This window comes from Balearica regulorum, chromosome 3, assembly GCF_011004875.1.
Source record: "Balearica regulorum gibbericeps isolate bBalReg1 chromosome 3, bBalReg1.pri, whole genome shotgun sequence".
NCBI lineage: Eukaryota > Metazoa > Chordata > Aves > Gruiformes > Gruidae > Balearica > Balearica regulorum.
Genome location: NC_046186.1, coordinates 89,555,953 through 89,579,104, shown reverse-complemented (window position 1 = coordinate 89,579,104; position 23,152 = coordinate 89,555,953). Strand labels below are relative to the sequence as shown.

Below are 23,152 nucleotides of genomic sequence, written 5' to 3'. Positions count from 1 at the left end.
CATCCAACATTGGGAAGGGAATTCTTGTTCCCTTAAGTAGGGAAATTTGTATATATTAATTTACCACTTAGATCTGTGTCCCTTAAGATCTCACAGTTACTCCAGCACCTATTTCAGTATTAATCTTATCACTTGCATTTTGCCCGCTAGGCGTTCTACTGCTTTGCTTTTACAACACTTCCTATTTTTCATATTAGCATTAGGAATTTCTACTGCCCTGCAGTGCATTCAAGGCTTTGGGTTTTATTTCACTAATGGGCCCTTCTTGAGAGGGGAATATTATTCAACTTTTAGCTTTGTCTATTGTAGAGTGATATAGTACTTTATTTTTCACCCGTGTAAGTATATGAAATGATGGGGGCTTTTTTTGTTTTTAAATTAACATAGTTTACTGGGTTTCTTGGTCTTCTGTTGCTTCAGAGGTTATACTTCATCACTGAAAAGCAAATCAGCAGGTGAAAATAACAATGAGGTGTGGGGGGTGAAAGAGCAACCCACGGAGCAGTCAAGACCTTGAGGGAAAGATTAGGGGGCAGATAGGAGGAGTGAAAATAAAGGAGATATAAAAGAGAGGGGCCTGGGGGAAAAAAAAAGTAAATTGAACCTCCCTGCAAGGTGAGGCACTTGCTTTACCAGCAACCATGGATGGTCCTCTTACCACCTTTAACATATTCTCCATAGCGTCAACTGAGAGCTCATGCACAAGAAACACATTCAACTTTAGTCCCTGTTCAGACTGGGACCTTTCCTTGTGGTTTTAGAGGCATTTCTCATGCGATTGAAACTAAGTGCATGCACAATAGCTGCTTGGTTTGAGGCCTGAATTCTGAAAGGAGAAGCACTCTTTCTTTTTTTATATGCAAGTAAGCTTGAAAAGTTACGACACAGCTATGATCTAGCTTAGGTGCACAGACAAAGTCATTACTGCTGAAGTGCCTGAAGTGCTTACACCACTGCAAGAAGGGCTCCTCACAGGGCACTGCCAAGGGGAGAAATCATATCGACTCCATGGTAGTAGAAGGAGACTACAGTGCAGATAAACATGTGTAGCCCCATGGCTCTTATTTTCTGCCTTTTTCCTATCTTTTTCTATGTGGGACCCTGGCTTTTCTTCATGCTTCATGTGTTTACACTGTGCTTTGGAAGGCAAAAGTGTGTGGGGGTGGCAGAGGCAGCTTTAAGATGCTCGTCTTCATCCAGACCACGTGAGGGACAGCACATCCCCTAAGAAGCCTGTGTCGGCAGCATGGGTAGGAGGTGCGTCTGGGCTTGGGAATGGGATTGGACCACTCAGATTGGCAGCACGGGCAAAACCCAAAAGACCAGTGAACCTTCCCAAATTCATGGGGGGAGCTGGAGGTGGAGGATGGATAGAGCTGAGATATTCCAGGATATCCAGACCCTCTTCCTCTTGGATCATCCTTCCTTACTGTGACAGGAGAAGCACCAGGGTCTGAGACTCAGTAAGAGAGAGAAGGTATTCAGAAAGTTCAGACTTAAAATACGTATGTAAGTATAGACATATCTTTCAAAAATTACAGAAGTAAATGCATATAAATTCCTATCTTCTAATAAGAACTTTTCCTCATAGACTAAGGACACATAAATTTAAAACTCCAATTTTCTTTTGTTTTCTGAAGCTAAATGAAAACAAGCTAAAGTATAACCATGCTGCAACATCAAAGAATTTACATCCAAGGAATGCATTAGCAAGTGAATGCAGTTTTCATGTGATTGCAGTCATGATGAAGAATAATGCACTGTGATCCTATTGTAGCTTATTTCTGCAATAAATTGTAGAAGCAGATTTTTTGTATTTATTTTTTTCCTAGAATTCGTGGGTTTTAAAATCTTTAGGAACATTGTACGTATAGCTAGTAATGTGTAAAATATATCTACATTTACACACATAACTTTGGAAACCTTTTTTTTTCATCTTTAAACAATAATAAATATGGTCATTTATAGAAATTCATAAAAATGTAGTTCTTGTAGACTGAGTCATGCTCCTGAGATGCTTATGAATTATATTGCCACTCTCTCATAGCTCTCCTAAAATTCTTTACTGTCTTACTTCACTGTGCTCTGGTCTGCAAATCCTAGCCAACCTCAAATTTTATAGGTATACGTTTTTATATTTAATAGCAGGTTTTATTGTTGTGTTTATTTTATTGTTGCTCTGTATTAAATCTTATTGTACTTAATTTTTCAAATGCTGTTGAAGTTCATCAAAACCATCTCATTCAATTACTCTTCTTATTTGATCAGGGACTCTTGTCATTAGTGGTCAGACAGACAGGGAGATGTCAGCCTCCTCCCCTCCATGGTTATTCATGCAGTCCTTTTTGATTCTCTGAAGGCAGAAAAAGTACCTACCCACTGCAGATGGAATAGAGAAATTCTAAAATTTTAGAACTTAAAAAACCCCCAAACCTCCAAATTTAAAAAAAATAAAAGGACACATATGCTAAATTTTAGTCCTCATAAGCCTAGAAAACTTACACCTTAGCATCTCAAGCAAATGGCCTCTCTGGACTGCTAATGGCAGGAAAAAAAACCAGGAAATTTCTAAAGCAAAGGAGAAGTACCAGCCTCCTTCCAGTTTTTAAAAAAGAGAGAGCTGACATTTGCAAATATAAAGAAGTGGACTTGATGTTTGTCTTTTGCAAAAGAGTGAACTAATCTGTAACAGCTTTCCATACCAAGACTACTGCCTCACTGTAAAAGTGCCCTACTAAAATTTGAGCAACTACTGACTATAAGGTATAGTTAAAGCAAAAGCGAGTAGAAAATTATGCCAATAAATGAGGTGTTAATCCTAAACAATTTTAAACTAAGGAATATGAATTATCACAGATAGGAGCAATGGAAGATTCATCTATTTATCCATTCATTCATTTAACTTCCTTTTGAAGGAATATTGAAGGTTCGACTGAATGAATTTATGAGACTTAAAAGGCAAAAGCTTTATTTCTAAAGTGTGGGCAAAGCTAGAGGATCTTGCACACACGTATGAGTATGCAACTACGCAAAACAAGCACTGGCATCCGTCATTTGCCATTTCTATTAACAAGTGCTCAGAAGTCTGGTCTGGGAGGCCTTGGAAGATTCAGTCCGTGCAAAGAGCCAGTAAGTAACAAGTGTGACAGTAATTTCTAGGAACATGCAAAACTTCCCTCTGCCTCACCCCTTTCCAAGACATGATGAAAAGACTTTCAAGGCTTTAAAGTGAATGTGTTTAAAATGTCAGAGAAACTGGACTGCTGGATCTGTTGGATATTTCATTCCAATAGGGGGTGTAGTCTTATTTATGCATAAAGAAATATAATCAGAGGAGAGTAGTTTTATGTGTTTGTATGAATACATAAACTGGATCTCTTAGAAACTAGCCTTGCTAGCTTCTTGCATTCTCTCCTCTAGTTTCCCTGTACTTGTTTGGAATGGGCTTACATCCCAGCTGTCCTTCATCAGGTCTCTCTGCTTTCCCAATAACAATATATTGACAAAAACTTACTTTCTCTTGTCCTTCAACTTTTCATCTTTGCCCAAGGCAGAAAAACCATTAGCCAAGAAGCAAGGGCACAACATGTGGACCAGTACATCAACTGTATTTATTTTATCTTTGCTTGGTAAACATGACTTTTGTTTCTCCTCTCTGCTGCCCCACACGCCAAAGAGGCATCCTAATTCACGACATTTGTGCATGTATCCGCTAGTGCAGAAGCCACAAATAGCTCAGAAATGAGCTCAGCCTCTCTGCTAAGCCTATGGGGAGGAAGGAGCGCTGGTGAAAAGGAAGTGCAGCTTTAATTATAGCTCTCCATTTCGCTTGATAAAACATCACAGGATATGAGGCTAACAACTGAGTGGCCCTTTCTTTGTATAGTAAGCATGCAAGGTTGTGCTAGCAAGATTAATCTGTTTCCCATTTGTCACCCTTTCATCGCAGTGTGGGGGCTCTGAATTGTTACATATCTTTAAAACAAGCTTTAGGCATGAAGCTGGGCACGTGCAAACTAAGAGACCCAGAAAACCCCTGCTGAGCACTTTTGCTGCCCCTTCCTTCCCCCCTCTTACCAGAAGCAAGCGAATACTCCCTGCTGCTGTCTGATCCCACTTCTGCTCTCAGCCCCACAGCAGCGTTCACCAGGCACCCTGCCAGGGGAGCAGCATCCCTGCAGGCATCAGGCTGTCCTGCTGTGGTTACCTGGCATGTTTGGGAAACTGCTTCCAGGCACCTGGCTTCTGACAGCTAATGCTCACCAATTACATTATGTCTCACCGCCAATCTACTGCTTGATCTATTTATTTGTCCATTTGCTGACTCATCTCTTTTCCCATTGATACCTGACATATTTAATAACTTAACTAACTCTTTCACTGATGTGCTGCTCTCTGCTACTTATCTGCTGAATCAATTCATTGCTACTTGCTTTTTTGTTCCTCTAGGTAGCTGACTTAGATGGTAACTTAACTGATTCCCTTCCTTTTAAACAGACATTGTTGTCAACTCTGCTTCCTCAGTTAATAATTTCATTTAATTTGTTGGTTCCTTTTGGTGAGCTGCTAAACTACTCTCTTGACTGCTTGAGTCTCACCCTGAAAACTCACTACCCCGTATATTTGCTCTCCTGTCATCATCCCTGTAACAAATTTCCTTTCTGTTACTCTCTGTCCCCCTTCTCCTTGGTCCTTCCTTTCCCATACTTTCTTTCATGTCATCTGTCATTCGTACTGTCTTTTCATTTTCTCTCTTTGACAACCTGTACCACACCACACCCTTGACTACCATTTTGCCACCCAAAGCAGTCCTTCCCCTCCTTGTATCATCCCATTATTTGTCGTCACCGTATATAAAGATAATGCAATTACATAAACTAACTTGTACTTACACTTTAAATATAGGTTTTTGATACTTGTAATTGTCACCAATCCACAGCACAGGTTGGAAAGTTTGCAATGTGACCGGCAGCAACTGTACAATACAGCTTAATTATTAAACCTGGACTGGAATAGCATTTGTATGAAGCAGAAGAGCTGGAGGATAATAAGTAAATAAAAGTATATGAAACCCTAGTAATAATATACAGAAAAGCAAAGCAAAAACTAATTACTAGAAGTGATGAATAGATCATTTTAAACTTGTCAAGATACCCTTTTGTACCTGGTCTGCAAAACAAGCAGTTTTTGCTTTTGCACTAAAATAAAAATTTGAAAGCAATGATGTTTTGCTCTCCGTTGTTTTTGGGTTGTTTTTTTTCCTCATTTTGAATTTTCTTTGTCACTGAATGTAAACAGGAGAATGATCAGTTTTCTCCCTCTTTTTCCAACCTCTGTGTAATTTCGAAAATGCTGATAAGTTTTAAAAGTTACCCAGAGGAAAAATAAAGGTGGCAATCCTTCCACTTTGTAACTTCTCCAAAAGTGGTAGAAAAATTTCAAAGTTAGGTAAACCAATCTGTCAGATTCTGAAGAATACAAAATTCTTTGTGAAATTCACCAACTTAAAAAAAATTACCAAAACCATTTTGAAATTTCAGAAATTCCCCTTCTGAAATTATTGCTCCTTTTATTTTTTTAATTCTATACTGCAATGCAGTATTTAGAAAACTGTAGTCAAGCAGCCTTTCAAACCTTTAAAATCTTGAGTAACCTGCTGCAGTTTTATTTAAATTTTCATTTCTAGATATTTCAAAATAGGCATGATTTCCTCTCTTCTGGTGCCAAGCCAAATCATGAAATCTCAGTAAACTTTCCACAGTACATTCCTTTTACCGATCTAGTGATGCATATGCCTTACAGGTCATGTTTTTTGCCTTCCTTTATTCCAATGCAAATTTATATTATCTGAAATAAAACCTGTATTTTTCTTGTAAAAATAAATGTACTTTTTATTACTTAACATTCTACGCAGATTTGAAATTTGCAATTTTTTCTACTTTCTGAAATTGTAAAGCAGAATAAAAATACTTGAAGATGGTCCTGAACAGTGTTTATTTTTGGTTTGGTTACTCAATGAACATATAAATGTGACTTTACTGTGGTGGGACTGTTAAACCACTCACTCACTGCCTTTTGGAATTCTGTGTCTTCTTACTCTCAGTCCATACCATTTTTTCTTGACAACTCAAATTTGGATGCCCCAGCTACAAACACTTTGAGGAAAAATGAGTTCAATTTTTACTTCCTAATTACTTTCAAGACTGATAAAAGTGGCTGATAGCTGAGAGGAGCTGGAGTTCCAGGGAACCAATATTTTCCCACAGAATCAATAGCTTTTTAGCAGAGCATTAATATTATTCATTCATTGATAATATATTGGCAAAGATCAGCATTTCTAAATATCTCATTTTGTCATTCTTTTGTTGTGGCTTTTTCGTGTTCTTTAAAAAGGCCCACTCTTAAATAACCAACAAAATATGGAAACACTCAAGGAAAACATGTTCTTTTATTTCCCACTCAGTTTCAGAATGCCTAATGATGGCTTGGGCAAACACACAAATATCTGGCTTGGTGCTGATTTTATGTGTGAAAGTAAATTGAAAAAAACCTGATATAGTGTAAAGATATCCAGCAGAGCAGCCATTAATGCAGATAAGAAAGTCTATTATTGCACAAGGCTAAACCCAAAAAAATGTGTGATTCAAATATAAATAACAACATCTGAATGGTAATTAATGAGATAAAATTAATTCTCATAATATATTTATGTAGTACGTATTGCAATTTGGCTCAAGATGCCTGACTCCAGGATACTAAATCCTGATTCGCTTACAGTAGATCTGTATCAACCAACAATGTGCATATCAAAAGAGCTTTTCCTGACTTGTACTTGGGGGGAGAGCCTGAAAACTCTTGCTTTAAGCACAAAACTTGTGAATAACGAGCTGGTTCTACAAAGCAACCTGGACACTTTTAGTGATAAGCGATGTAAGCTAACATAGATTCCTGTTGTTTGTAATCAATATTTTATAGGGTATGATACAGTGTTTTGGAAAAGATGAGTTAGAAAAGAACCTGGTGGTTGTAGGGGGTTGTAGCTGAACATGGGTTCGTGGTGGCTAAGAGCAGAGAAGGTGCCTGTGGATGCTCAAACAGGAGACTGTGGGTAGAAGTGGAAAAGTTATTGCAATAATGAGACCATTGCAGTCTGTGGTGTACTGTGTACCCTACAGAGTCCACACTTTGGAAAATAAGTTAGTAAACAGGAGCATGTATAAATACAACACAGGAGAGTGTTTACAAGTAGTTTTCTGTTTCTGGAAGATGGGTCTTCCAGCTGGATGCTAAAGAAGTTCTGTGTGTTTAGCTTAATACAGAGAAGGTTAAGTGAAAAATTTGATCTCATTCCCTCAGTACCCTCAAATCAAGATAGGATGTCTTCTCCAAAAAACCACTTCTTTTGTTCATCTAAAGCATATAAGCTCAGTGGAAGAACTACTTGGGGAAATTCTGTGTCCTGTGTTATGAAGATCAGATAGAAGAGGTAAATGTAGAAGGGAACAGATGTAACCACATTTTTGCACCTTTTACTAGCATCAAGTATTATATATATATTTAGTACTATTGGCAAAACAGATGTGCAAGCCTCCTGCATTTCTGAAGTCTCGTAGGTCTTGTGTACTGACTTCTTTCTACCTTTTTCATGATTCTCTAGAAAAGAACCTTCTCTGATGTTTTGCTATCATTTCTGTATGAACAAACAAAATCAGAAGCATCTCTATGGATATGCCAGTGAGGAATGTGAACCCTACCACATCCACGAATGAGAATGTTGATTCTGGGAGCCTACTTTGTGATTCTTTTGCTGTTGAAACTAATTTCTATTCCAAACTACTAAGTCTGCTTGGAATCATAACAGCATCCAGTCATCGAGTTTCAAGTTGCTGTATAGTAATACCCTGCTGTGCCTGTAACGCAAACAGCTTTTTTGTTTTCAGCTGTTTTAGTCAATGGTAAGGAGGTTGATCCGCAAGACGGCCAACAATTATTCCCTTTATTTCTTTCCCATTGGGGGTATAGAAAACCAGGGAAAACATATACATACATGGACACTCTTCTTTCTCTCTAATGTCATTGATACTCACGTGCAACAGGCCTCTTCTGAGAGATGGGTCACCTGTTTAATGTGGTCATTTCAGGCTTTCAGGCTATGTTTGCTGCTGCAGATAAAATAGGCCTATTCTCTGGCTCATAGGGCAAATGGCCTGGCACAGCTCCCATCTGCAGAACCTAAACTATCTTCTCTCCCAAAATACTCAAAAAGACTTCATCGTGCACCCCACTGGGAATGGTCCTGCCACATGCAACCACCTGAATGGTTCCTGGGTGCTGCATGGAGGACTGGCAGGAGCTGGCTTGCAGGGGAGCACATAAGCAATTATGCAATATGAATAGTCATGTTTCAGTATTGTAAGGTTGTAATCTTGGTGTCTTTTGAGATTAGATATGCCTAGAAGGTTTTTCCTGACTGTGGTTGCTAAGAGAAAGAAGAGAAAGAACTGCTATGGTCTGGCCTATACCTTCAAAGCAGGAAAGAAAAGTGTTCTTTCAGCATGAACATGTATCTGAAGAACTGCAGTAAACAAATATAAGGGCTCCTTGCATCTCTGCTCTACAGTTTCTTGAGCCTGGACTTTGGGCCATGTCCACCTCTAAGTTTATTAAAAATTGTCCATTTTCATTAGATGTAAAAGCACCAACTATCCAGCTGTACAGAAGACAAAATCAAAACCTGAAAGAAAATACTACTCCTCCCTTCCACTCAATCCTGTGGGCTTTACTCATAAAAGAAAAATCTCCTAATGGCTTCCATTTTCAGCTTCTCATTTGTCCCTGTGGTATACTACAGTCATATCAAACTTCTGGGACTACATGGATCTACTGCTGATTATCAAGCCACTGCAGCTGCCTTTTCTTACTAGGATGGGATCATAATGTACCCTCAGAATCAGCATAACATTATCATTGAGTGTGCCCCTGAGTAAGGGAGGTCTCCAGCCCCGGTGTGCCTGCAGTCTGATAAAACCTGCAGTGATGTGGGCCTGACGACATTTTGACACCATTTCCTTCATGACATGCTTCCCCTTGGGTGTGTTGGAGTGTGATTTGCCAGGGAGGTGAGTAGCAGCTGCATGTAGGGCTGCACAGTGCCTCAGCACTTCTCCTAGGCCAGGATAGTATGGACAGTCAGAGACATGCTGTCAGGGGTGCCTGTGGCTGAGCTGTAATAGCTGCTATCAATGATACTTTGAGATCTTCTGATGAGAAATACTACAGAAAAGCTAGACATTATTACTAGTTTTAGCTCTATGAAGAAGTGTGCACTGTCAAACTGTGATGGTGTGATAGTAATTGTTCTGTATTTTAAACACTGGCTCCAGTCAACACACATATCCTCCAAATGCCTCTGTTTCCTTCTTTCTACAGTTTTCTGGCATGCTTGTAGGTAGCTGTGTAGCAAAACAGACACATTGTACTCCAAGTACTGTAAATTCTCAACATGGATTAGGAAAAAAACCCCAAAACTTAAGTTTTCTTTTGCCACCATCTTTAAGACCATTTTCCTAGTAAAACTGTTCTAATCTCTGAACATAGGCTTCACATTTTCCCTTTTAGTCGTTACTGGAAACAGTTCATGTGTCTATTGTATAAAAGTGGGTATTTTACCTTTTATTTTTTTGTGTTTTAATTAGGAAAATTCTTTTTTTTTTTTTCCTCAGGTCTTTGCTGCTTTACAATCCTATTGTCAGTGGTGTAGTTATTGGAAGAATATATTTTCTTATGCACTGAAAGAAAATCTTTAGGACATGATTTTCAAAAACATTTGGCATTTACTTACGCCTGCCTTCTCTGATGTTTATAGCAGAGAAGACTTTTACCATTGATGAACACTGGTAAATATTCCTCCCCTTGGATTCATTCTTAACTGTGCTTGTTCAGTGCCACTGCAGATAAGACCTTGCAGGGGTTTTTTTTGGTTTGTGGTTGTTGTTTTTTTTTCCCCAGACTACTTCACCTGAAACAAAGGACAACACTCAGTAATGTAATAATCAAATCCTATATTCTCATTCGCTGTGTCTGTATTGGCCAAGACGGTCTGAGCATACTCAAAGCCAAATGCGCTGGCTACTTGGAACTTTGAACTCCAAGAGTGCCTTCAGGAGCAAGATGATGTTATTCCAGCTGGTGTGTCATACAAGCAAATGTCAGTCACAGCTGTATTACAACACCCAGGCTGCTTGCACATAGCCAAAAAGACATGATGCTCACTTAGTAATCACCCCTCCAAGGGTGCTCCATGTTCACCTGTACCAGAAGTTGCCACATCTACCTGCACTTATTCTAGAAGGACATTAAAGATAATCCCTGTCAGCACTTCCTCCTGCCATGTCCCAACACCAAGAAGCTACTATACCCAGTGCATACTTCACAAATCATAGAATCATAGAATGGTTTGGGTTGGAAGGGACTTTCATCCAATTCCAACCTCCCTGGGCAACATACACAGCATCAGTTTTACTAAGCTTCTATGTACCACAAGAGCAACTCGGTGCCTCTGAAAGGGTACCCCTACATCACTAAATAGTAGGATAAGGCACTGTGTGTATATCCAAGAGTGTCCCTGAAACCTACTTAATGAGGCAACTGCAAGTGGAGAGACATCCAGATGGACCAGAAACAGCATCCACCTGCAAAAGGTGACACCTTTCTGCAAAGCAATATGCATCTTCACATACCCACTTCTGTTTCAATTGTTCCATGAGAATTCTTGGTCAGATGTCACTGGGTTGGTGGGTGCTTTTGTCAGAAACTCCTGAGACAGATGGAGACAGATGAGTAATGATCACGAGCTGAATACACATCTCTCTCTTTTTAAGTCTGGCAGGAGCTTCACCACATATCCATTACCATTCTGCTGCATATGCGGTGAGCTGGACAATGCCTTGACTAAGGTGTCCAAGAAAGCTGGTCAACTGAAGCATCTCCAGGTTGTCTAAGGTAGAAACACAGTAAGGAAGAGAAACTTTAGTTTCTCAGCAGTTTTCCTACCCCCACACTTCTTCTGCCCTAGAAACTGTTTTCTCCCTCTATTTCTCAAGGTGCGTGTTAGAAAGTTTTGAAGGATGTTTTACAAACTCCGTATCAATCTCCCCAGCTCTGGGATGCCTGAACGTTCCTGACAGTTGCTTCATCCCTCTGCAAAGGGAGTCCTGTCTTATCACCATTGCCCTGCACTTTCTTTGGCCAATAAATACAGGAAGAAGACTAAAATTTGGCCTTGTCAGGAGAGGAAGACAGGAGACAATAATTTCAAACAAATATGCAGGAGAGCTTACGTGGCAGGCAGTTGCATTGGTGCATTTTTTATTCTCTACAGATCCTTTTCTGGGAGTTGATGATTCTCAACCTGCATTTAGTCTTCAGATACAGGATCAGGACTCAGAGAGAAGATGGCAGAAAAAAGTTGAGATCACTCCTACAGTATCTATCATTTATGTGAATGAAAATATTAATTGTACAGCATGGTTTTCTCTGGATATTTTTGGAATCAGTTTAATGAGTAACTGAAAGATAAATCCTGATTTCCTACTTGACCTGAATCACAATCTGTTCAGCATTGTGAAGTTCTGCTTTCACAGGGCCAGATACAGATGCCACAGAAGAATGCTAGTCTGAGGTTTAATTTTAAGAAGCACAGCTGCAATGGGTTTTATTGGTGTTCTTGGCTCTGCAAGCAGCCAGTTTTGATCTGTGTTTCATCCAGGAGTTAACTGACTGTTGCAGAGCATGCTACAGTGGCCCAGAAAATAAATTCCTCTATGCAAAGGGCATTAGTGTTTTTTCTAGAACCGTGGCCGCAAGAGTACTGTCCTTACTGTGGTTGTGGCAAAAGGATCCTCCTTCATGTAGCCTTAGCTGGGGAAAAGGCCAGAGGAACTTTGGGCTGAACTACATTAAAAAGAGAATCAAATTTCCTTCACTTGATGATATGTCTTGTTAACAGGGGCAAGACCCTTCGTTTCTACTTTCCATCCTCCCAAGCCCCATAGAAAATCAGAGCAGACTGAGGACTCGATGTGGGTAGGTGCAACCATTTCCTAACCCTCAGGTCTCCATGCAAGCATAGACCTGCCCTGCAGAGGAGGAAACGCAATATGAAGTCTTAGCCAAGGGCCAGAAATGGGGTAAGCTGGAGGGCTGGCTGCTGTTGTCAGTGATCATGGGTGCCATCCCTCATGTTGTGCCTGGCCGATGGCAGGCCACAGTGATACCTGAGATGTGACAGCAGGAGATGACTTCAGTTAATAGCCGTATCAGTATAAGTATCACTGCCAGGCTTCATACTGGGCTTGGGGCTTTCAGGGTATGTGTGGACCTCAGCTGACTCTCCTTCGTGAAGTCTCTGCCTGGCTACCTGTAGCTGATCAGCATATACTCAAGTCATGAGATGGATGCTTGGGACCAGATGGTGAGGTGAGTGTGACTACTGCTATGAGGTGGATAGGAGTAGTGTGTCGAATCTTGGGAGATGAGTGGAGTGTGAGTTTCTCTGTGGCCTTGCTGAGTCATGAGTTGGGTGGCCTGTGGGATCATGGCATCGCTCTCAGCACTAGAAAGAGCATGAACATGAGCAGGTCCTCCTAGAGCTGTTTCAAGGGCTGGTGGTGTGGGTGCAGACAGTGCAGTGTCTCAGGGCAGAGCCTCAGTACTTCTCAAATGCCTCTGTAGACAAAACAACTGGCTTTTTGACCCTGCTAAAGGTGTTGCAAATGGATGTTCACATGGGTGTAATATTTACTCGAAACCTAATTTTCACAGTTGTTTTTCACTCCTAGGACACTGCACCTGAGCTAGACCATAAAATGGCAGTTTATTGAGTGACTGATAACCTTGTAAGTAATCCTATGATCTCGCACAATTTAGGAGTCTTCCTCAACAAGGTAGAGGTGGGAGGCAGGGACCAATAGTGCATTGGTTTCTAATAACTTGGGAAGTCATTTGGTAAAACAAGAAGAGACAGTAACAGAAAAGGCAATGACCACAGGTTGCAGCTTGGAAGACTCAATCTGGATAGAAGGAAAAGCGTTCTGGAAGTATGAAGTGGAGCTTTGGGCCAGGTCACCAGAGAAGTCATAGACTCTCCATCCAGGGGTATTTTCATACACAACTAGGCAAAGCCTATGGAACTTGGTCTCTTGGCAGCCAAGAAGTCTTGTTCAAAGATCTGACTAGATGAGCTCCAGAGGTCTCTTGCAACCATTCAGACAATCTCTTCTTATTTTGAAAAGGTACCATAAGTCCACCTCACCTGAAATATTATGATGCATTAACTTACTGTTAATTTGTGGTTCATCATCACTGACAGTTAGTGTAAAACATAATATTGAACATCCCAAAAACTTTTGACTCTGATGCCTTTCACTGTAAAAGGTCTACCTGGAATATGCAACACATTTTATTGCAAATGTAGTCTAAGTATTGCTCTTATTGCTCCATGTTTCCAGATTGCCCAAAATATTCAGCTGCATATAGCCGATCTTTTCTCTCTCTACATCTGTAATTTATTGAAGAATCTGAGGCAGCATTCAGAAAAGAGATGGAAAGCATCATGTCACCTTTGCCTTTGAACAGCTTTGAATTACTTTCCTGTAATCATTACTGCAGATTAATGCCATCAAAGAGCAGTTCTGCAGCAGGTAAAATGAACAGCTTCTGATAAATTTATCATTATAGCAAATCACACCAAGTAGGATTTCTTTCCTCAGCTTGCAGAATGTACAAATGATTTTTTTCCTTTAAATTTTAAAGGTTTCCCTAGCAGGCAAGGGCAACCTGAAAGTCGGTATAAAAGTCCTGAAGGCATGCTATTCTGACCATCTTGGGGGAAACCTAATAAAATATATTTGCCTAAAATTTGGACTGTTATACTGTATCACTGTGTTGAAAAGGAACTCATTAGAAGTTTAATCTTCTTTAGAGAAAACTTTAGTGCCTAAATGATGATACATTTGGGAGCAAATACCGTTAGGGAATTCTATATAATTTTTTCAGTTTTGTTTTGCTTTATCCTAAATCATCATCACTTGCATTAAGTAGGATTTAGCCACCTTCCTGGTTGCACTGTGAAAAAAACAGAGACACAGTAAGGGTCACCAGGTTTCTCTGCAGAGCAAAATCTGCTGCGCATGCTTCTCTGTCTTTTATCTCTCACCCATTCCTCTAGCCATTAAACATTAATGACTATTGAGTGACTCAGAAGAAGGGCAGGGGGCACTTCTGGAAGAAGTTCAAGTACTCTATTGATGAGAGCAGTACTAGCACCTGAACAGCATAGAAGATATGCTAAGATGCATACCCAGTCATATTCCTCCTTCTACAGAGAAAAAGGAAAAAAGAATATTAATGCTAAATAAAGGAGAAGGAGCGATCATTTAGGCTGAGGCAAACGTACAACACAATCAATGGGATTGCACTATTAAATGCTATAGATCTAGCATGTAGTACTGTAAAGACAAAAGGAAGGTATTATGGGACTGGAATCTGAACTGAAAAAGAACACCTGAAACAATTCTTGTGCCTGCTTCTTTGCAGTCTTGGTTATATGGTAAGTTTGTTGGCAACTGTGGAGAAGTTGACCTGAAACTGGAGGGGCCTCCTGCAGCCTACGCTCAGCTTTCCCACCAGAAACACACAGCTACCATCTCACTGTGTTCCACCCTCTTTCTTCATGACTGTTTTCCTTTTTTCCTGATATGATAGACAGGCTCATAGCACACTGAAAAGTTTATTAATCTATATGGCTGCCAAGTGAAAAAATGATTATTACAACACATGTACAGACCTTTATGCTATGTTGCTGTATGGTAGCATTAAAGAGGCAGTAATTAAGCAGCATTAAACACCCTATTATAGCATCATAGCTTTACATTTTCATTCCAAGCTTCACTTTTTCAGTTAAGTATAGCTCAGAATAATTCTCTTTAGGTCTGACATTGGTTTAGTTTTATCCCTGTATATGATATAATTGAATTGGATAAAAATCTGTCAAAAATCTCTTAGCCATTTTTGATCTATCCTCAAACATGGTTAATCAAAGCATGCTTCATTGGTTTCAGAGAAATAATCAAAGAACTGCAAATTTTGTGATTAGACCACTCAAATTCCTTTCAGTTGGCAGGTATATTGTCTTCAAAGAGTGTATGTAATTTTTACATGTTAGAAGATAGTTGAGTTGCAAGGAGCTGAGGAAAGAAAATATTTCTTGTGCACTCTTGTTGCTACACTTCTCATATCTCCAGGAGAGGCACTGGGAAGCAATGAGGCTGAAGAAAGAATCTTGCTGTTATAAGACTCTGAGTTTTAAGTCCTGGCTTTAGTACCACCTCTGTATACAGTCAGGATCGAATTATTTTACCCTTTGGTCTTCATTTCCCCTCTGTAAAACGAGGATAATAGTATTTACAACCCTTGCCTGACTCTTTCACAGGAATCCTGGGGATGTTAATGAAAAAATATATAGCAAGACACCATACTGTGAACAACTAAGGCATCGTAACAATGATATGAGAATATCTCTGAAAAGAAGCACACCAGTTTCCATAACAGAGTACGCCTTTCTAAAGATCACATTTTCTTATTAACTCCATTTCTGTAGATGGACACTCTGAAAGCATGAGAGTAAATAGGTGAAAGCGGACAGGGAGTTTGCAGCTCCAGGAGTGGTCCCAGCTTGTCTGCTTCCTCAGATCAGAATTTGAGATGATCATACAAAAATTTGAAATTATGGTCTCCACTTTTCTTGTGTTTCTCTGTTGCCCAGCAATGTAAGGCAAAGAAATCTGGCAGGGTAAAAAGGGTTTTGCAGTTATTGTGTTTGATTCAATTAATTTTCAGTTCATTTTTGTTTAGCTAATCTCTTGGCATGTTTATGTCCCAAATGCACTTATGCCATGAAAGATGGCCCAAACTGGGGTGGGCTTAGGAGGTGGGGGAGGTTCAAAATTGCCCGTTACTTGTCAGAGTTGTGCAAGTTACTAGTCAAATAATGATAAATTCATACTTTGCAAGTATCTGCGTTCAAAGTTTTGACATGTTTTTCTAATAGGAAGAATGAAATAATGTGTGATGCCTCTTTATTCCTAGCTACCCTACACATCCACGTACTTACTCCAGTAGCTACACCAAGTCTCAGTATCGTTGGTGGCTTCAACTGTCATGTCCCTGTTTTTTTTTTTTTTTTTTTATTTGATTCCCCAAAACTTCTGTGCCCTTGAAGTTTTTCTCTTTCCTCTAACCTAGTCCTTTACATTGACACTGAAACCTGAACAGGTCTTAAGCAAACTGTTACTCAAGTAGTTTGGGAAGTTCTGGGAAGGGAGTTTGACAGCATAGTTTTCAGAATTGGACACCAGTGAATCAGGGAACAAATCTCTGTCCAGATGGTGAGATGAACTATTTTTAATGGAATTTATCTTGCTCTTGTGCACTTTTCTCTCCCAATATAATGTCTCTCATGAAATCAGGATCAAGCCACTTTCTGTGAAATGACCTGATCTGCTGTGGTATATTTTCTTCACTTCCATCTTCTTTCTTTAATGTTTTTGCCCATTATTTTCATTTAAAGGAAAGTTAAATTAAGGTAAGCCAAATTGAAAATGAACCATATTTTCCTATTAAGGGGAGTATAAAGTGGATCTACAGGGATGAGTATAAACTGACATTTGGAGTACACCATTGCATAAAGTGATCTTCCTCAGAAAACTGTATCAGCATTTTTTTCAATGTGTTGAGGCACAACTTCAGGTGAGTCTGGGTCATACTTTTTGGTTCTACTAGGCTTTTTCTTAAAATCTCAGGAAAACCACACGAGTGTATCTGCAATGATACATCACCCCCTTTACACAGTGGGCTAAACGTGACAGATCATAGTCCGATGGCTACTAAGTGCAAACAGCTGAAGGAAGAAGATGGTGAGGGTCCTTATGAGTGTTGCTTCATATGAGAGACGGTGGACTGATGTAGGTGAAGTATTAAGAACAGAGTATTAAGTTGCTAATAACACTTTTGCAGAAGTTTCCGTGGTAATGGAATAAAGGGATCCTGAATGGTCTTTATCATACAGGGCTTCCTAAGGAAGTTAATGATTCACTGGAAGTTTCCCTGTTGTGGGTTGTTTGAGCATCTGCTTCTAAATGTCAGGACAGGACAGCTGGCATATGTTATAAGTGTCCTTAGAATATATATATGTATCAGTCATTGCCAGAAGCTGCCTTTTCAAGTGTGGGAGCAACTCGTTTTAGGATTGATTTGTGAGGAGTCTTTCTTGTTCTCATACTATTTTTTAGCTACTGCCTTAATGATGGGCTTTGTTCAGAAAAGCATAATGCAAGAGTGTACTTTTTGCAGGTTCAATATGAATTATAAAGAAATAATCTTCTTCCTCCATCCACCCACAGGCTATCTCAAAATCAGGTTGAGTCTCAGGTGAGTTTTGTGGTCGTTTGTCATGCATGTGGGTATGAAGTATTTGCTTCATCTCCCATTTCTAGAGGTGTTTGTCTTCTCTCCACATCTGTCTCAGGCAGAAGTTAGAAATACTTCCATTTTTTGTTCTTCAGGGAGATTGCGAAAAGAAGATTTGGTTATTTTCCCACTGAATTGCTTTCTACAAAGGGGAGGGAAAGGAGGAAGGAGACACAGAGAAACACATGTTCACTTGAAGCAGTGACATTTACTTTCTGGTTACGTGCTTCTCAACTATTTCAGACCACTTGTCCGTGCACATGTGGTTGGATGTGGGCAGCCCACCGCACAGCTCAGAGGGCGGCAGAAGGAGACAGGCAGGAGAGGAAGGGGATCTGCCAGGTCCCCTTTGCTGCTGGGAGCCGCTGACTGGGGCGGTGTGGTGCTGCCTCACCCTGGGATCCACCATGTGCTGCCCAGTGCTCCCGACACCATTGGTGTGCATATTAGTTCACCCCCGCTTCTTTGATTTTTGTTCTCTTTTTTTTTTTTTTTCTGTCAACATTAGATTTTAAGCTTGTTTAAATATGTGACTGAATGCTAACAAAAGCTGAGCTCTGTTCCAAGCCGACTCCTTTTCTGTGGCCTTACAACAAGCCACTTTAATGTCCCCGCCTGTCATGGTGCCGTGGGACCACAGCAATGGAGCCCAGGCCTGTCATACCGCTCAGCCAGGAGCAGGGCAGCTGGGGAGCGCTGGGGCAGCACCAGCCCTGGGCACTGGGCACCTCCCTGGGGACCAGGCCGGGACATGGGCTCAGCGGGGCCCACGACCAGGCAAGGCAGAGGTGTGGGGAGCTGGAGACCAGCCATGCTGCAGCATTGCTGGGGCCAGGACCGATGGCCCTGGGGGGCTGAGATGGGGTCCTGGGCTGTGGGCAGGTGGGGGGAGGCTGTCAGGGAGGCCTATAAGTGCCCTGACACCATTGAAAAAATGCAGTAGTAACACATAAAGGTCTCATAGAGACTGACTTGGTTATAACTGTGTTTATGGTCCTACGGCTCCATCAAAATGGCCCCAGTGCTAGAAATTCTGCCAGGAGTCCTGGGGGTCGATTTTGTAAAGCCACAAGCTGTGCCTGGTCCAGCAGGACAGGGGGAACATTGTTTGGGGTTGTTCCCAAGACCCTGTCATGGTGGCAGGACAGAGCACTGCTCTCCATCCCTGTGCACACTTAGTGCAGCGGCAGACCCCGCTCTGGGGACTGGGGAAGGGGTGGCAGGGGCCTCTGCCTGCTCTGCTGAAAGTAAATCTGCTCCTCGTTCCCAGCTTCTCTCATGTGAATGATGTAGCACTGTTTGCCCAGCGAGAACAAATATTTTGCCAGTAAGCCACAAAGTCACTTCTCTGGTGTTTACAGCTTCTTTTTGCAGGAGTGCTGTAGTCACCGGAAAGCTTACTGTGAACAAACAGGCGCTGCACGCTGACATGAATAACGTCGTGAGGTGCATTCATGGTTAAGCTAGAAAACACTAATTTTATTATTAGCACAAAATAGTCATTGTACCGGTAAGCATGCTTGTATGGAAATTACTTGGACCCAAAAAAGGATTTGCCTCCGGTTATTATGATTTAGTCCTCCAAGCTGGAAGCAGAAATAATGCCATGCTATTTAGGTAACTAATTATCAGTCTTTAATTATGAATAACAAATAGCCACTGTGACTGCTTTAAGAACAAATCACAGCCTAAAATTTGTCTTCACAGCATACTTGTAAAAAATTAAGAAATAATGAATATAAACCAAACTGATTATGCAAGATTGCTAAGCGAAAAAGATGCTCAATTCATGTCAATAGTTTTTTCACAGTGAAAAATATGAACTGCAGTTTACTCTGGTCTGTGGTGGACTTTCCATGGGCCCGTACCACTGAAGGGACTATGACTTTTCATGTACCATAAAGTTAAGCACGGGTAAAAGCTTTGGAAGACTTGGAGAGAACTAATATACTTGGGCACCACTTCACTATAATAATAAATGAATAAGACGGAAAACAGTAGTTATTTATGTGATGAAGTCTGGTGACCTGGAGGGAAAGAATAAAAAAGGAAATAATTCAAGAATGATGTATTTATTAACAATTCCCTTTTCTGCAGTTTGACATCTTGTTCTGTTTTCCTCCCTTTTCCCCTCTTTCTTTTCTTTCTCTTTTTTTTTCCCCCCTCCCTTATGTGCAATATGAAGCTTTTCACACCACAGCAAAGGTACTGAGGAGCTGGATTACTGCTTTGCTCATGGTTGAAGGATCTCGGTGCGGGATCCAGTTTGCATCAAATGATTTCAGGGCCATAACAGTGGCTGAGCAATAACAATACGTCCATCTGGGACCTTCTGCTGGCACTGGGACACAGGGTCATGTCAGAGGAGCTCAGGCTGTTCTGCCTCATCTCTGAAACTGGCCAGCATCACATGTCCCCCCCAGATCAAGTTAACGTGGTCTTCAGGATGAAAGGACAGCCTGCCTATGGGGAAACTAACTCAGAATTCATAATGACTAATGTTGTGATCTTGGGAGTTTATAATCCTCCTGTTTAGTTTAACTTTTGCAAGTGTTGATGTTCTTCTATCTTTGAACCTTTGTCAGTTCTGCAAATGTCTGGGAATCAAGGCATGGGGAGGTTTCCTGCCTGCATTTGAACTCTGCCTCAAGTCACTGCTTTTAAATGTTATCAAGCAGCCTCCTGTTCTTACATTATGACAGTTTTTGCTTTTCTTTTTCAGTAATATTTCATGTCCTGAGAATGTTCTTCATCATTGGAGTTTTCTTTACAATCTTAGTTGCCATTAATGTCTCCACAAATGATGCAAGTTTTCACTAATGGGGAGAAATAATGCACAAATATTCAGCAGCAGTCGTATAAATGTTTTCTCCTTTACAATTACCCTAATCTGGCAGACAAAGTATATAGTACAGATGCAACCTGGCTTTGACACTGGATAGCTGAACTCCTCAGAAGATGCTTGTGTGGATATGTGTGAAGGATTATGAGTTTACTTGATATCATGATCTTCTAGAAAATGCTGGAAAGGAAAGGAGACGTGCAACTGACCTTGTCTCTTACTGACAGACTGCAAACATTTTATTTTTATTAGCTTGTTAGGACACAGGGACTCAGCTAATGGCTTTATAGTTAAACAGAGCAAGTGTAGTATATTAATATCCCACTTGTCCACACCAAATTAATGGCCTGGAGACTGTGAAAGCTTTATGGTAGATTTGGGCTGTACAGTGCAATTTAAAGCTCCCTTCTCTTCGATCTTTGGTGTGGGTGCCTTGGCTTTCACAGTGACTGAGGAGTCCAAAGTACCCAGAACACATAAACCCCTGAGTGAGGAGGATTTATTGTGGTTAAGTAACATATGGCAATGCTGAAATGTGTGATCCTGAAAAACAGAAGAGAAGAGAAGAGTGGTATTACAGGCAATTTTCCCTGTGAGACATGTGCAAGTTCACATAGTCCTGCAATCACTGAAACGAGCTGTTCCAGCACCTCCATGAAAATTCACATTTCAAGCCCACATTGGTCTTGGATGAGGTTCATCATGTTCTGCTGCCAGGCAATTATATGACTATGAGTTTCATTTTGTTTTGTTTTTATAAATATGTGCCCCTCAAATGAGAACTGAAACATATAGAAGTGAGAATATGGTAATTTGAAGGTAAAGGTGGAGACTTATAAAAATTAAATTTTAGTAAAATTGAACTGTCTTCACACAGTTTTTAATATGCCCTTGCCTTCCTCGCCTTGCTTCCTATAAGACTGTTAACGTTCAAAGAATTTTCATTCACTAGAGGAAAGAAACAGCAGAGTGGTTACCACCATGCACTACTATGCTGTCCATTGACCACCTGGCTTTGTATGAACAAGACAGGTTAACTGAGGATGGTATCATGCTGGTAGCCAAAGTCCCAACATTAACTGGTAAAATAACTGAGTGTTGTGCAAGGTAAAATAGTATGCTCCTAATTTTTGAGACAGCTCCACCAGTCATATTTTCTTCACACTCATTTCAAGACAGTTTAAATCGGGAGTGATTTGTGCCCCCAGTAAAAAATGTAATTGCATTTTGTTTTAACTTACTAAGTCTAGGGGAAACTACAATGAAAAAACTACACTGCTAAATTAAAGGGATGAAGCCACATGTGTTGTCTGAATGTGACACCACAAAGAGAATATAAATCTGATATAAATGTAAATTCCTTTGCTGTACTTCTTTATTTTTTTTTTTATTTTTCTCCTGCTTGAAAGTTTCTGGTTACTCTATGCTTTTGTGGATGGTAAGACAGGTGTAGATGCACATAAAAGCAGATTTTAAAAATAAGAAATAGATTCTCTTCCTTGAACCCCACTTGGACATGTTCTGGATTTCTCCTTCTCTTTTAATTTTTCTCAGTTACTTATCATATATTCTCACCGTTTTTTAAGAAGGAGAAATGAAACAAAGCTACTATAGAGAGGTCCCACATGTGTTTTCATATGAGCCATCCTTGTTTTTCTTTCCAGAAGCACATACTCTAGAGAGATGGAGGAAATGCATCACTGCTCTACAGATGTAAATCAACATCCATTTCTTATTAACAATGAGGTGGCAGAAATTGACCTTTGTCAATCAGTTTCCATGAGAAGTTGTTTTACTATTCTTTTAATGAAATATTACAGCTATTAGCTACCTTGAAAGGAATCTGCCTTTTTGGTGTCTTTCCTGAGAGACAGCTATCGCTATCTATATTGCTGCATTCTTTTCAGTAATTTGCCCCTTATTTATCCATAATGAGATTCATGACCCTTCTCACCTTTTTTTTTTTTTGTGATGTTTTTCCTTCTGCTGGCTGTTACTTCCTAAAAAATTCTGTCCTTTCTGTTGCAAAAGTTTAGGCTGCAAGCTACTTACGCACGTGCCTGTAATAGAAAATACAAGCCCTTGTTTTGCATGATGATATGTAAAGTATAAGTATCATGTATATAGCCATTTGTGATAATTTCAGATGCCTCCAAAATGGGATTTTGGGTTTTGCAGTAATTTGCATGGAATACAGTTTGGTTTCTTGAGAGGTCTTTTATTTCAAGAGGAATTTAAATTCACAGCACTTTTAACAAAGGATCTGGGGCAAAATTAGATGTTGTGTGTGATTGCTATTTTGACATTATAGAATATATATATATAAATTAAATGTTTATCTATAAACAAAAAATACAAATTTGAAAATTATAACACACATTTGTATATACTTAACAAACCTCTTTCAATGAGGTTGTGAATCCCAGTGTTCTGTATTAACTTATCATCTGTTTACACAGAGTTAAGCATAATATTTTACAGTTCAGCTGGCCGAACAATTTAAAAAGAAATAAAGTAAAATTGATCACATAAGTCTTTCTTCTGGGACTCAAAATGCTTTACATATGTTTTGGTACCAGCTAATGGTTGTCTTTAGCATTCTTTTGTATTAGCATTCTTCTGTATGTGAATCCCACATTTCAAATGGGATTTGAAAAAGGGTCATTCCAGGAAAGATCCTGAAGTACAAATTAATGAAATATTAAATATCATCAAGGTTTTTTTCTGTAAAATTAAAATTAGACATGTTGACTGTATCTCTTAGAGTTAGAGGAACATGTGGCC

General features: G+C 40.0%; 1 long non-coding RNA gene across 5 annotated transcripts in view; it reads left to right on the top strand.

Annotated features, from left to right (window-relative positions):
* Positions 1 to 22,647, top strand: part of LOC142601060 (uncharacterized) — a 123,642-nt gene extending 100,995 nt beyond the window's left edge. For 4 of the 5 annotated variants that reach the window (XR_012834625.1, XR_012834627.1, XR_012834626.1 and 1 more), the window contains one exon: positions 2,927 to 5,491. This is a non-coding gene — a long non-coding RNA (uncharacterized LOC142601060). Of the gene's footprint in view, positions 1 to 2,926; positions 5,492 to 17,409; positions 17,488 to 19,711 lie in introns of those variants that run through there. The other variant, XR_012834628.1, reaches the window with a different exon arrangement.
* Positions 22,648 to 23,152: the final 505 nt, after the last annotated feature.